The following is a 14,475-nucleotide window of genomic DNA, read 5'->3' on the forward strand; positions in this document are numbered from 1 at the left end:
TACCCAGCCTATTATCAGCAGGCAGACGTCATAGTTGGGGGCTCAGCCTCCTGGAACCTCAGGGTATGGCCTGCCTCCCCACTAGTGAAGAGCCACCAAGGTTCCTAGGAGCAGGGTATAGACCAAGAGGAGGCAGTTATGGATCTCCATGGCCAACCTGTTTCTTACAACTCTTTTCTTTTTCCTTTTTTGTTCCTGCTAGATGCTTTATTGGGAAAGATCCTGACATCCACCATGTAAGCAGGGTGGGGAGTTTGTTTCTATCTTTGGTTATCTAGCTGTATGAGTTTAAATCAGCCGTCATAAAGCTAGATAACCGAAAGTAGGAATAACTTCCATGACGTCATAGACCAACATGATGATGTAGGATCTGTCTGGTGAAGGTGCTGCTGGAATCCATGTGCTTCTCCACCAAGGTAAGGTCCAGATGGGTCATTAGGATGACTGCCCTGTGTTATGTGTTCATGTACCATGTGTAGTGAATGTCTGTGCTCAGCCAGTAAGACAGGTGCCCCTATAGGAAGGCCTCTCACAGCCCTAACTTCTTCTACAGGTCAACTTCTTGATAATTGTATCTTTTCCATGGGTAGTGGCAGCTTTCTTTGTGCTGTTTAGGAAGGGGGGTGGGTTTAAGAGAGAAGTGAAGCAAAGAGGAGCAGAGGAGGTGGAGGGCTGCCCACATTCACCTTCCAGGGTAGTCTTCTCCAGCTGGACCTTACATCTCTATACATTTACAGAAATTTACCACTGCATACATTTGTCTTCCTTTATTAGACCTATCATTGAGAAACAGCTTAAGACATGATCACGGAAATATTTAAGAAAATGGTGAAATCAACATGCAGTTTCCATGGCAACACAAAATACTGCACCCACATTTAGCTGTCATTTGTAGTCAAAATGCGCTTTGTGTGATCATCAGAGGAAATATATTGGGCGCAAAATACATTTATAACACTGGGATGGCTTGCCTATATATATATATACAAATAATATATAATGCATGTATATATATATATATATATATATATATATATATATATAGTGTTTTTTACAAATTTTCCCTTCATTCTTTAAATTACTTATGGCTGTTAAAATATTATTTTTATTTGTGAAAATAGTCCATGCAGACATTATTGCATAATTCTGGATCTAAATGTTCTAGTGTTATTCAAAGATTAATCATTTATCTATTTTTCTAATCCTTCGTCCCATCATATCTATCTATCTATCTATCTATCTATCTATCTATCTATCTATCTATCTATCTATCTATCCCCTATCTATCTATCTATCTATCTATCTATCTATCTATCCCATATCTATCTATCTATCTATCTATCTATCTATCTATCTATCTATCTATCTATCTATCTATCCCATATCTATCTATCTATCTATCTATCTATCTATCTATCTATCTATCTATCTATCTATCTATCTATCCCATATCTATCTATCTATCTATCTATCTATCTATCTATCTATCTATCTATCTATCTATCTATTTATCTATCTATCTGGACTGACTCTTGAGCTTCCTTATCTCATTCTGGTTCGGGTCATTATTTTCTCTTGTAAATGTAATTATATCCATCTTAGAAGTCCTTACATGACTTTGCATTTGTTGCCGTTTCTCTATACAAGAGTATAAATAAGAATTTTTGGGCATTGGGTGGGTCACAGGTAGTTGTGGAATCACAAGTCTCAGCATTTCTTCCATATTTGTACTATGAATGACTTTATAATGAAGTTGCTTTATAGACACAGCTTTAATTTACTTGTTCATTGTGGAATGTCCAGACCTGGGGACACATGGGCTCTGTGCAATCTTCCAGGTACAGGTTGAGGGGAGAGGGCTTTAGAGTATGAGTGACCAGAATTAAACCACATTGAAAAGCGTTACTAATCCAACTTAAGTGTAGTAATCCTGAGATTTGCTGGGACCTCTATCCAGTGAGTGAATTAAAGGTGCAATAAGATTTTTATGATTTTGTTCTGGTGCTCAACTGTGAACAAGGCCTAAGTTAAATCCTTACTAGCAGGGAGCACAGGGCCGGAGCACACATGATTATATTAGACCAGACTCCATTCCCTAATAGGTTTAGTCAGTGGTGTAATTTAAAGCTGGCGGGCCCTAATGCAAAATCTCCAACGGGGACCCCAACTAGAATAAGCCTTTAATATCATTGGTCATTTCATATGGGCTAAGAGCACCTTTTGTGGCCACCTAAGTCTCAGGACCAGGGTGGGATTGCAGCCTCTGCATACACCATTGTTACACTTCTGGGTTTAGTATCTGCCATATATAATTGTAGTGCTTGTGTTCAGCTCAGGAGAAACCTATGGCTGCTCAGCGCCTGATTATGTGATATTGGGGACTTTGTTTACGCCAGATTTGCACTGGTCTGGTCTTAGCAGATACAGGACTCCTCTCTTGGGTCAGTGGACTACATCATTCAGGGCATGTGGAGCTCAATAGAGATGTCCTGTGCACCATAACCTCCGTTCTTCTGAAGGAGAGCTTTAAGTGGGATAGACTCATTCACGCCCAAGCTGCTCTTAGCAATTGAAACTGTGGACTTGAAAAGAAGGCAATTTCTTAAATGCTGGGACCTTGGCCCAGGCTAATTGGTTTTGGTAGAAGGAGAGAAGTGATTTGTGAAAATCCCAAATAGGTCTTTCCCACGCCATATCCACCACTCTGCTCCTAAGAAAAGGCACAAGGTAAACATTCAAGGATTTAGGGGTCTTAGCTATTAAGTACATATATGCACCAGCACTGAAAACAAATCTCACTGGACCATATAGATTTGGGAATGCCAATATATTACTACTAAGTTTGCTATGTGGGTATATTTAGCTGCACTTTTATTAACATTGTTTGGTTTACACCATTTCGAACTTTCACAGATCGTTAATGCACACAGTTCACAAAGATTTAGCAGCCTGGATATAAGTGGAAAAGAAGGATGGAAATACATTTTACCAGATCTGTGGATGACAAAACTGCAGACAGGTATTTAAAATCCCATCTCACCTTCTCCTGTGTTAAGAGACTGTGAGGGATGCTGCTGACACCTTCTGTTACTGATCTGACAAAGTCACTCAGTCCACGACAATCCATTAATGAAGAGTGAAGTCAGGAGTGTTAATTAGGGCCTGAATTAAAATGTCCCTTGTATGGATAAGGAACTTCTACTCTATCTATTATCTATCTATCTATCTATCTATCTATCTATCTATCTATCTATGTATCTAATATCTATCTAGCCACTATCTATCTATCTATCTATCTATCTATCTATCTATCTATCTATCTATAATCTATCTCATATCTATCTATCTATCTATCTATCTATCTATCTATCTATCTATCTATCTATCTATTATCTATCGATTATCTATCTATCTATCTATCTATCTATCTATCTATCTATCTATCTATCTATCTATCTATCTATCTCATATCTATCTATCTATCTATCTATTATCTATCGATTATCCATCTATCGATTATCTATCTGTCTGTATCTATCCATCTATCTATCTATCTAATATCTATCTATCTATCTATCTATTATCTATCTATCGATTATTTATCTATATCTATCTATCTATCTATCTATCTATTATCTATCGATTATCCATCTATCGATTATCTATCTGTCTGTATCTATCTATCTATCTATCTATCTATCTATCTATCTATCTATCTAATATCTATCTATCTATCTATCTATCTATCTATCTATCTATCTATCTATCTATCTATCTGATATCTATCTGTGTATCTATTATCCATCTATCGAATATCCATCTATCGATTATCTATCTGTCTGTATCTATCTATCTATCTATCTATCTATCTATCTATCTATCTATCTATCTATCTATCTATCTATTATCCATCTATCGATTATCTATCTATCTATCTATCTATCTATCTATCTAATATCTATCTATCCATTATCTATCTATCTGTCTGTCTGTATCTATCTATCTATCTATCCATCTTTTCTTCTTTTTTTGTGTATTATATTTAATGTTAAGTTTATTTTTATTACAACACTGATAGATGTTTATCAAATAACACATCTATTTCCGACTGACAATCATTTAGCCTTTTAACCAAGGTTAAAACAAGAAGATATCTATATTTATGTATTTGGCTAAACAATTTGTGTTTTTTTTCTGACAAAGGAGCTTGTTAAACTCTGAAATGTGTAGATTATAAAATTGCTCTTTGATCAAAACCATCATCGCCATTAGTATCTTCTTGACCAGCAGAGCAGCAGATTTATCCGTATATCCATTTCTACTATTGCATTTGGCTAAACAATTTCATGCCTTTTTTTAAGCCTTTTTCGTGTTTTTTGTTGGCCTTTTGCTTTGTCAAGTTCCTAGTAAAGCTCACAATAAAAAATGAATCAACCATGTACATAGAATTTTGGTTTGTGATTTTTGGGAGCTTATTATCAGTTTGGTGGTTTGGATGTTTTTTTTGCTTCACATAGAACTTGAAAAATATTTAAACATGTAACAAAATAAAAAATGTCACCAGAAAAGTTAGTAAAAAGGCTTTTAAAAATCCTTGAAATGAAGGATGTTTATTTTTACAAACATACAGAGAAAATTTGGGTTGGAAGTGGTGTAAAATTTGTGTTTTTCAAGTGTTTCACCAATTTGATGCAGCACATTTATTAATTAATGGCCTAATAATTTATATTTGCTCTTTTAGGTCATTATTATCTGGACCTTCATCAGTAACATTAATCTGATTTTACATCATTTTGAAGAAGTGGAGGTATGTAAAAAATCATATAACTATTATATGTAAGAATATTTTGGTTCAAAGTAAGGCCGATTATTTGTTTTTGGATGCATATATATAAAACACATGGACTATAGTATGTCTATGTACTGTTTGTTGTAGAAATGGGTAATACATAAAAGCAGATGTGTGAATTAGATCTTACCTCTACTCATACGAGATTCTGCATTTTCTTTAATTTACACAATCCTGTTCACTGACATGTTTCTGGGAAGGGTAGCATCCATATGACAAGGAATTAGGCCTAAGAGTTGTACTAATTACCTTTTTAGGATCCATTTATTGTTCTTTTTTTAAGTAGAGGCATCATTTATGTAATGACACACGTTGTGTGTCACCTGAGGAGCCTAGGGGGTGCTTGCTGAGGGCCCGGAACCGAGCACAGGGAGTGTGAGAGCTAAAGCACGCAGTGTGCACAGGACCTAAACAGTCACGTGATCGCAGGGGGCGGAGCTACCACGCATGTGGACAGGGAAGCAGCTAAGAGCGCGAAATATGTGGCACAAAATGTAAACGTAGTCAAATGGAGAGCCAAAGGTCAAAGCCAAACAAGAGCGAGGTACCTAGGGATGAGACAGCAAGTGAACCGAGACGAGCCAAGGGGTCAGACAACTAAGAAGGAAAGGGCAGTACAGAGCAGAACACAGAAGCAGAAGTCAGGGGACGAACCGGGTCATACACAGAAAAGCTCACATGCACAGAGGCACAACAGTTACTTATGAGTAACCTGGGTCAGCAATCCCTAGCCGAGTAAACACAAGTATCACCGACACTGGACCTAGGAACTCCCAGCATTAAATAACCGCCCCAGAACCAAAGAGAGGCAAAGTATCTTAACCCTGACTTAACTAGGACGGAACCAGAATCACCCCGTCCTGAGTCATGACAATTTAAAGCTTTGGGGCCCTAAAGCAAAATCTTTAATGTTTCTCCATCGGCGATGTGCCATTGATGATATTGTGTCTTGTAATGTGGCCCAGAAGCCCTTGGGTCCTCCCTTAAATATCGGGGCTTGCGAGTACATGCTACCTCTGCAGTCACAAATGTCTGATTTTGAGCACAGTGAAGGGGATTTCAATTTTTTTGCAAGCTTGATTCATATATATGTGGCGTTATATTGTTTCAATTCGGTATTTAAGTGAAACGCCAAATGGAAACTGTTAGAGGATCTGGTCACATTACTTGCAATGGGATCATTCCCACTTGTCCAGCTTATCAGTTGTTGCACCAGATAGGTCCAGGATGGGGTGCACTGACTCACCAGGTTCGATGCACCAGACTCAAAAAACTATCTGACTGAACAGATATATATGTACCCACTACCCAGCCTTAGCATCATGAGTGAAGATACCAAACTAGTCTGCTTGCACCACAAATCACACATTTGTACAAAGATGGTTGGTAAGAAGAATTCCAAAATATTTTAAAACCATTTATATAACTATTTCCCCATTTCCTTAATAAACTGGTATAGACAAGTTGATAAAATTGCGCTTGACTTGTCATTTCAAGGCAATAGGTAGTTTCACAAATGTTATTCTTACACGTGATAGAAAGTATCTAGAATTGAGTTCTTTATTTTGGAGTTGCAGAAACACAGTAATGCAAAGTTGAATTAGACCCATGTTCACATACATCTGTGCAATATGTGTTTCAATCATATCAGAGAATGATGTTTTAGATACGTAGACCAGTTATGAAGCCTAAAGTAAATGTGTATGGTGGAAATGATTTATACTTCTGGCTTTATGGATGACTATGAGAGTGCATATTGCTGCTTATATAAAAATTTAAGCAGTCTTGCTTTGCAGTTGATGTGTGATTAACCTGAAATAACCACTTTTATCAGTCATGAGGGGGTCACATCTTGCCAGCATCATTTGAATGGAATAGAAAAAATCTAATTCCCTCATGTTTCTTACATTAAGATCCACAGACATCCACTGGGATTTTCTTTTTCAAGTCATTTCTTTCAAATAATTTTTGAGCATATATAATTTGGATCTCTGGGCTTTGTTTCCCCATAACCCTTTTTATTTTCCCATTTAACTGTTGAAATTGTTAGAATAACCGTTAAATTCACGTTTGTTTTGCCCCATTCAGTCTATAAAAAATGTAATGCTATGCAAATCCCAAGACAGATGTATTATCCTTCCGCTGTAATAATTCATGTTATATCAAAATGGAACCTGAATGCATCATAAACAACATTTTCTCTTTAACCTTTGCAGGCTCCACAAGGACACAGAAAAAAAAATTAAAATTTCACTGCACGCAGCCAACGAAGAAGCTGGCCTAAAATTCAAAATGGCTTCCAGTACATAGGTAAGACTCGTTGTGCTTTCAATCTTGTCTTTATTGTCTTTACGATTTAGTAATAGCACAAAAGGAAATAATGGTCGAATTCATAGACTTTTCCAAAGCTTCCGCTTTGTGTTGATATTTTTTTCGTCAGGGTGCTTTATTTTGGAATTTAATGGCGCCAACAGAACTCGCTAAAGCTTTATTTTGATTGTCAGCGATGAAGATGTCTGTAAAGCACTGTGGCAATTAATGTGTAAAATAAAATAAATAAAAATAAATATATTAATCTACCCATGTACATAACCATTGTGTCTACAGATATAAATATATACATTTGTTTTTTGTAATCATTTTATTTAAAAATTGCTAAAATACTTTTGGGTAATATTGAAAATCTTGTTGTTACATTTTATCCTAATTAGTACATATTTTTAATGCAAAAATAGTCTTGAGCCGTTTGGTTGAAGTAGAGCATGTGCCAATTTTTTTTTTTACCGAGCCACCGAGGGAAATAGCTTTGTGTTATAATGGGAAGGCCATCCGTTCTAAATTAAATTCACAGCTATACAGTCGGTGCATTATGCCACACACTAGCCACAATGGAACAAACCCTTTTTCCCACACGGCTTGCCGAGCATGATAGTGATTTATAAGGAGCTTCGTCGTCTGGCTAATGAGAAGCAGCAATTGGCCAAGTCTTCAGAAGCTGGCAAATGAATATGCATGGCACAAATCTGCATGTGTTAAGACTCATCTTAATAACAATTGCATCAATTTGCATGTGGGGCGTTCCCACAATCAGTCCACGCTCGGTCGTGGCAGTAATCAGAATTTCTTTGTTATATTTTTTGACTGCTTTATATCTGTGTTTGAGGTTTTAACCTCTACCTTGCCACATCATATTGAAATATATTGCAGACCCCTCCGCCAGTAATTGTAGAATTGCCTGAATATTATTTTTTTTAAAGAGCCAAGTCATAAGCTGATACACTTACCCAAATATCTATTGTGTTTCTCCTTTCATATTTTTTTTAAAAATATATTGCTGAGATATTCACTCAGCTATAAACCCCTATCCCTATAAAATATATTCCGTCTCTATGCGAAAACTATGGTTTAATAATTTATAATACTTTTCAGGTGGTACAAATTGGCTTTTATTATGAACCCAGTTAATATACGTCCACAGCATTTTGACAAATGTCCTTCATTTATTTCCGAGCATCTGACAATTGTGATATAAATGACATGCATAAAGATGAGTCATCTTCCTGCTGTTAGTTTGGGGAGGATTTTCTAAATTTCATTAATCATTTTCTGACTAGTAACAAAAAACATTCGGCCCAATATATATATATACACACACACTGCAGCTTAGTGAATATAATGCAGTACATTGGATTTTTTCTAAAATCATCTCTTAACAGATACATTTAGTGAATCATATCTAGTATGTACAATATCCTCATCATAATCTCCTTCTACTGCCATTTACCATTAAGGCCTTAAGATGTTTATGTATCCAAGTACAGAAATGTAAAATGCTTGAATATTTACATGCAAACGGATAAAAAAAATATATATATATATGTATATTGTTCCTATTTCTTCTGTACAGTGAGATAATCAACATCTGCTGCCGTCTGTGGAGTATTACCAACATCTCCGACTGCCAAGCATAGGAGTCATGACAATCAAAGCCTCTTCATTTGAATATGCGTCTAAAAGCTTCTCTTTTCCAAGGAGTCTCCATTTATAAGAAAAAAAGGTCAAGAGGAAAGCAAATATTTTCACACGGACAGCAGCATCATCATCTTGCTTATGATTTTCCTCCACATATTTACCGATGGAGGCCATTTTGATAGAATTCAGGAAGAGTATAAGATGGCCGCGTTGGTGCAAGGTATGTCGTCTGTCCTCTGCCCTCCTCCCTTCCCTGCCCGTTGATCATTTTCTCATCGTGCTAATTAGCAGCGAAAGCGGGACAATAAATGAAGCTGGCATGACCCACTTTCGTCTGCCACCATCCTCCTCAAGCGGAAAATCTTCCCTTGATATTAATTGAATTAACATACTTTCTAATTCGCCGTTCTTATGTGTGCAAGCGGTCCTCTTAGAATGGTTGCTGCCGTAAAATGCAATGTTGATGAGTTTCGCTGGTTTAGTAATGCCATATAAATGTATTTGTTAAAATATTTTAATATTTTGTATTATTTTGCGAGAAATGTGACCTACATTTTTTAATGCGATAGTCATATCTGAAATTGATATAATGTATGAATATATATCTCTATATATATAGAGTATATATATATATATATATATATATATTATATGCAATAATTATGTAATAAAAAAGTCTATGTAGTATTTTCTTAATACATATATACAGGTATATATATATATAATTTTTTTTTAAACCATACATATCGTTATGGCTAGCACATATCTATAATTCATTTCCCCGCTCCCTATGGCACACAATGATACAGATATTGTTTGTGCAGCCTCAAAACAGGACATTTCAGCTCTAGCTTTGTTTATGTCTGGATTGAGGTTTAAAGAATTGATTGAATTGGTAGAAAGGAGAATTTTAATTATTTCCTCATCTTTATTAGTAGTCTGGTTAACAAATGCAACAAATATTGAAAAGTCTCCATACAGAATAGAGATGGGGAGATTCATGAACACTGTCTTACAGAAAATCTGTCTTTGTTGCCCATAGCAACCAATCACCTTGAAGTTTTTATTTTTTATAGTGCTTTTGAAAAATTAAAGCGGCACTCTGATTGGTTTCTATGGGCAACAAACATTTTCTGTTGTACATTGTACATTGTTTCCATAACTCCCCCACCACCGATAGTATTTTGTTTTTTTTTGGCTTTGTTTTTCAGCTATTTTGGGGATTATTGCTGTTTTTTTTTTTTACAAAACACAGCATTCGCTAAGTATAGTGTCATCTCTTTGAATTTCAGGAACCGAGTAAAGAGTCATGTACATGTTAAAAGCTAAAATTCCACTAAAATGCTGGCCTTTTTTAATTAATATAAAAATACAGAAAAAAAGTGTGTGTGAAGGAGGCCAAAAGGTTACGGAAGGTCAACGATTCAAACGTCAGTCTGTCTCCAGAATATATTACACGTGTGTATCTGGAAAATGTGGTAGAACATGAACTAAAATGCAAAGTCTAGAACTACATTCCAAGGTTATTAACCAGATAATTTAACTCCTTAAAGGGGCTGTCTCCTTTCAGGAAACCTTGGTCCCCGGGTGCAGGATGGTATAAGAAAACAAACTGGACTTTACTCCCCATCCCCTGGTCCACCGCAGAATCTCCCGATGTCTGTCATTGGCTGAGAGGTGCTGGTGTAATGTAGTGGCAGCCAATCAGTGAGCTCAATGGCTGTGAGCGAGGTTTTCCATCGACACTGGTAGAGCCACTGAGTTCACTGATTATCTGGCGTACTCTTGAGATGGCATCAGTGCCACCAATGCCAAAAAACGTGACCAGTGGTGAAGACTTATTGGTGGAACTGGGGACAGTAAGTAAAATGTGTTTTTTTTTTCAATACCAAATTGTGCCAAGAATCAAGATTTCCAGAAGGGGGCAACCTGTTTATTGGCCCATGATGTACATTTTTGTCATAGATCGATAAGGAATGAATAAAGCAAATCCGGGAGCTGAGTCTGCTTCATACCGGGCAGATGCTGACTGTGTTACTGCCTGTAACTGCAGTGAGCAGAGTTTGCTCGGATCGCTACAGTTTAACAATTTAAATGTCCCTGTAAGAAGCCTGCTGAAGGCCCCCATAACTGCTATTTTGGTCCTCCTGTGAATTTCCCTTGGAAAACAGCAAATTCTCTATATTCTGCAATACTGTGGCATTGAAGTGTATAGCATAAGTGATTAAATAAAGTTACGGGTCACAAATGGCATCACGGGTCAGAAATTTTGTCGGAAGCAAAATATCTGTTTTCAAATTTCAGTATTTATTATCATCACTAAGATAACAAAAAATGGAAAAGTTTATCATCACAATAATAGGACTGACCTGGGTAATAATGTTACCAAGTTTTTTTTTTATCTAAAAAGGAACACTGTAAAAATAATACCCAAAAAACAATGTCGGAAATTGCAATTTTGTTGCACTTGGAATTTTTTACTGTGGCAATGGAAAAATAAAAAGGTTGGGTTCTTTGAACAAGAGAAGGAAAAAATGAAATAGCAAAAATGACAAATTTTCAGGTGGTTAAGTTCCTTAAGATTGATATATTTGTCACCATTTTACATTATAGCTATGGGATAAGTTACACTACATTTTCGCCTTCTTGATAGCTGCCATATGGAATGCAAATTGGAGGCATTGTCTGGTGAAAAGCGATTGTGGAGGTTTGACTCTTTGGAAAAAGAAGTAACTTTCATCCCTGTAGGGGCTCGTGTATGTTATTCAATGAGGCAGTGCGTATGACCAATTTTTTTCACTGATAGAATTTGTCTGGGAAAAAAATTAGCAGCATGCTGCGATTTGCCTCTGAAATCGGATGAGACTCACCCCTTCAAGTCTATGGGTGCGAGAAAAAAGAAATCGGATGCCACAGTATGGCATCCGATTTTTACAGATACAGTACAGTGCTGTTCTGTAACATAGGAAGCTGTAAATGATTAATAGCTGCTGCTGTAAAAAATGGATTTCATACAGACTATACACAGATGACATATGAGAAAAAAATTGTCCAACATTTTTGGATAAAAATTGTACTGATTTTTCATTCTGCTGTGTGACCCCAGCCTTAGAATGAAGTTGCAGTGCATATTCTCCACTGTTACTCCATTCATTCTCTATGGTGCTACTGAGTGCTGTTCGTGGCTTTGGACAGCATCATAAAGAATGAGTTTAGTGGCAGTTAGGCGTCTGACTTGCCACTCCATTTTGTAACAGGGATAAAAGTGTTTCATCAGGTCTAAAAATTATGCCAATTGGTGAGGGTCCCAGTGGTGGGACGCCCATCAACCACCAAGTTATTACCTTTCCTTTGAATAGGTCATAACTAGTGATGAGCGAGTGTACTCGTTGCTCAGGTTTTGCCGAGCACACTCGTGTGATCTCCGAGTATTTGTTATTGTTCGTAGATATACTTTTCATCGCCTCAGTTGCATGATTTACGGCTTCCAGATATGCTGAATACATGTGAGGAATGCCTGCTTGTTAGGGAATTACCACATGTATTCAGCTTATCTGGAAGCCGTAAATCATGCAACTGAGGCGATGAAAACTATATCTCCGAGCAATAACAAATACTCGGAGATCACCCGAGCGTGCTCGGGAAAACCCGAGCAATGAGTATACTCGCTCATCACTAGTCATAACTTGTTTTCACTGGAAAACCTCTTTAAGCATTTTTAAATGAAAATTGGGTCATAATCTTGATTTTGGCTAATTTTTGTGCATAGTTGGGATTCACTCTCCATTGTGTGCACATTGATCCATAAGGAAGAATGCATAGCACATATGGAAAGAGTTAGGAACAAAATACTGGATGTTACAGTCCACCAACAGCAGTTGAGATTCTTTACTGTGGACTTCACAAACCAGAACATTTACCATATACATTTTATAGTAAACTTTCAGGGAAAACAGTAGTCTGCATGTCTGACTGTGAATTTTCTTTAGGCAGGTGAACAGAAATCCATGGAGAGCACTACCTATTATCCATAGTATGGCACATCCAGATATAAAGTGAAGACGTTCTGATTTTGGAAGGGACAACTCAAGGTATGTACCTCCTTTATGTTTATTGCATTTTTTTTAATATAAATAATACAGCAAATACTATGTAGATTGTGTTCACTTATGGTATCAAGACAGATAGAAATAATAGAAATCATAAACGTTACCATCCAACTCAACTGGAAGCACGTAATGGAATTGGTTACAGTCTGTATGGAATCCGTTTTTCCAACCTTAATAGATTCTGCAGACCAGAATAGTATGGATCATGTAGCAGGAATGCAACTTCAAAACGTGATCATTTCTGTACCTACATGTATTAATGTGGTCACATGAAGTCTTACATGCAGATCCAGGTGCTGCCTTTGTATGACATACAGGTTTTCCTTTGGACTCCTTGTCAAAAATCAGCAAGGAGATGATAACATATTCAAGCAAAACCTTGCGGCTTTAGGACAGTTTCACACATCAATGAAACAAGGTCCATACTCGGATCGGAGTAGCCAGGCAAACTGCTTCATCTGAGCTAACTCCCACAAATGTGCTATGGAACCGTTACCTCAGATCACGAAACTTGGCGCTCGGGTTTTCCAATTTGTGAAAATTGTGTTTCATAGGCATGTGGAAGCGCTAAATATATCGGTTGGGCAGTACTGGTTTAGTGAGAGTAGCAGTGGAAATCCCCCCAAATGTAGAAAAAATTAACCACAGAACTCCATGTGTGCATGTGAAACCCGCATTAGGAGAAGAACAAGCAAATACTGAGCAAATTGTAAGTTTTGTGAAATCTATATCCTGGGATGAATTAGGGAAGACATTGTGAAGCAAACTGTGATAGGTTTCACTTGCAAAGCCTAGTAATGCTATTGGCATAAACTAGATCTAATTAGTAGGTAACTTGTGAATTAAAGAGATTATGTTCCTAAAATATCATAGAGGCTCTATAGAGTCACAGTGAGCGGCATTTACAGAGCAGCTCTCATCCCCGACAGTCTATGTACTATTGCCCTAGTTGGCTGCCCTATAATACCACCTTTTTAGCAGTTGCCAACATCTGGCTGGCTACTGCTTCCTGCAGCCATGGCAGGTACTGTAGTTGGGTTCTTTTTAAGCCAGTCCTAATGCTCAGCCATCAACTATTGCAATCATCTTTAAAGGGAACCTGTCACCCCCGTTTTTTGAGATTGAGATATAAATACTGTTAAATAGGGCCTGCGCTGTGTGTTACTATAGTGTATGTAGTGTACCCCGATTCCCCACCTATGCTGAGAAATACATTACCAAAGTCACCGTTTTCGCCTGTCAATCAGGCTGGTCAGGTCGGGTGGGCGTGGTGACATCGCTCTTTTCTTCCCCAGCTTTCCGTTGGTGGCGTAGTGGTGTGCGCATGTCCAGAGTTCCGAATCCCCTGCGCGCACGTGAAGCAAAAGCGCGCGTTCTGCGCTATTGCCCCTGTCATCGGTGGGGGCGGCCATCTTCCTGGGGCCGTGCGTGCACAGATCGAGTGCTCTGCTGCACGGGGCTTCAGGAAAATGGCCGCGGGATGCCGAGCGTGCGCATTAGAGATCGCGGCGGCCATTTTCCCAAAGCCAAGTTTGCATCTCGGCT

At 37.6% G+C, this 14,475-nt stretch overlaps 1 long non-coding RNA gene across 1 annotated transcript in view; it reads left to right on the forward strand.

Moving 5' to 3' along the window:
• The first annotated feature begins 330 nt into the window (after positions 1–330).
• The window catches only part of LOC138676690 (uncharacterized), a 79,513-nt gene continuing 65,368 nt past the window's right edge, over positions 331–14,475 (forward strand). Inside the window, exons 1-6 of the long non-coding RNA XR_011320807.1 lie at positions 331–416; positions 2,914–3,019; positions 4,742–4,807; positions 7,066–7,159; positions 8,757–9,041; positions 12,811–12,912. This is a non-coding gene — a long non-coding RNA (uncharacterized lncRNA). The remainder of the gene's footprint in view (positions 417–2,913; positions 3,020–4,741; positions 4,808–7,065; positions 7,160–8,756; positions 9,042–12,810; positions 12,913–14,475) is intronic.

This window comes from Ranitomeya imitator, chromosome 4, assembly GCF_032444005.1.
Source record: "Ranitomeya imitator isolate aRanImi1 chromosome 4, aRanImi1.pri, whole genome shotgun sequence".
Taxonomy (NCBI): Eukaryota; Metazoa; Chordata; class Amphibia; order Anura; family Dendrobatidae; genus Ranitomeya; species Ranitomeya imitator.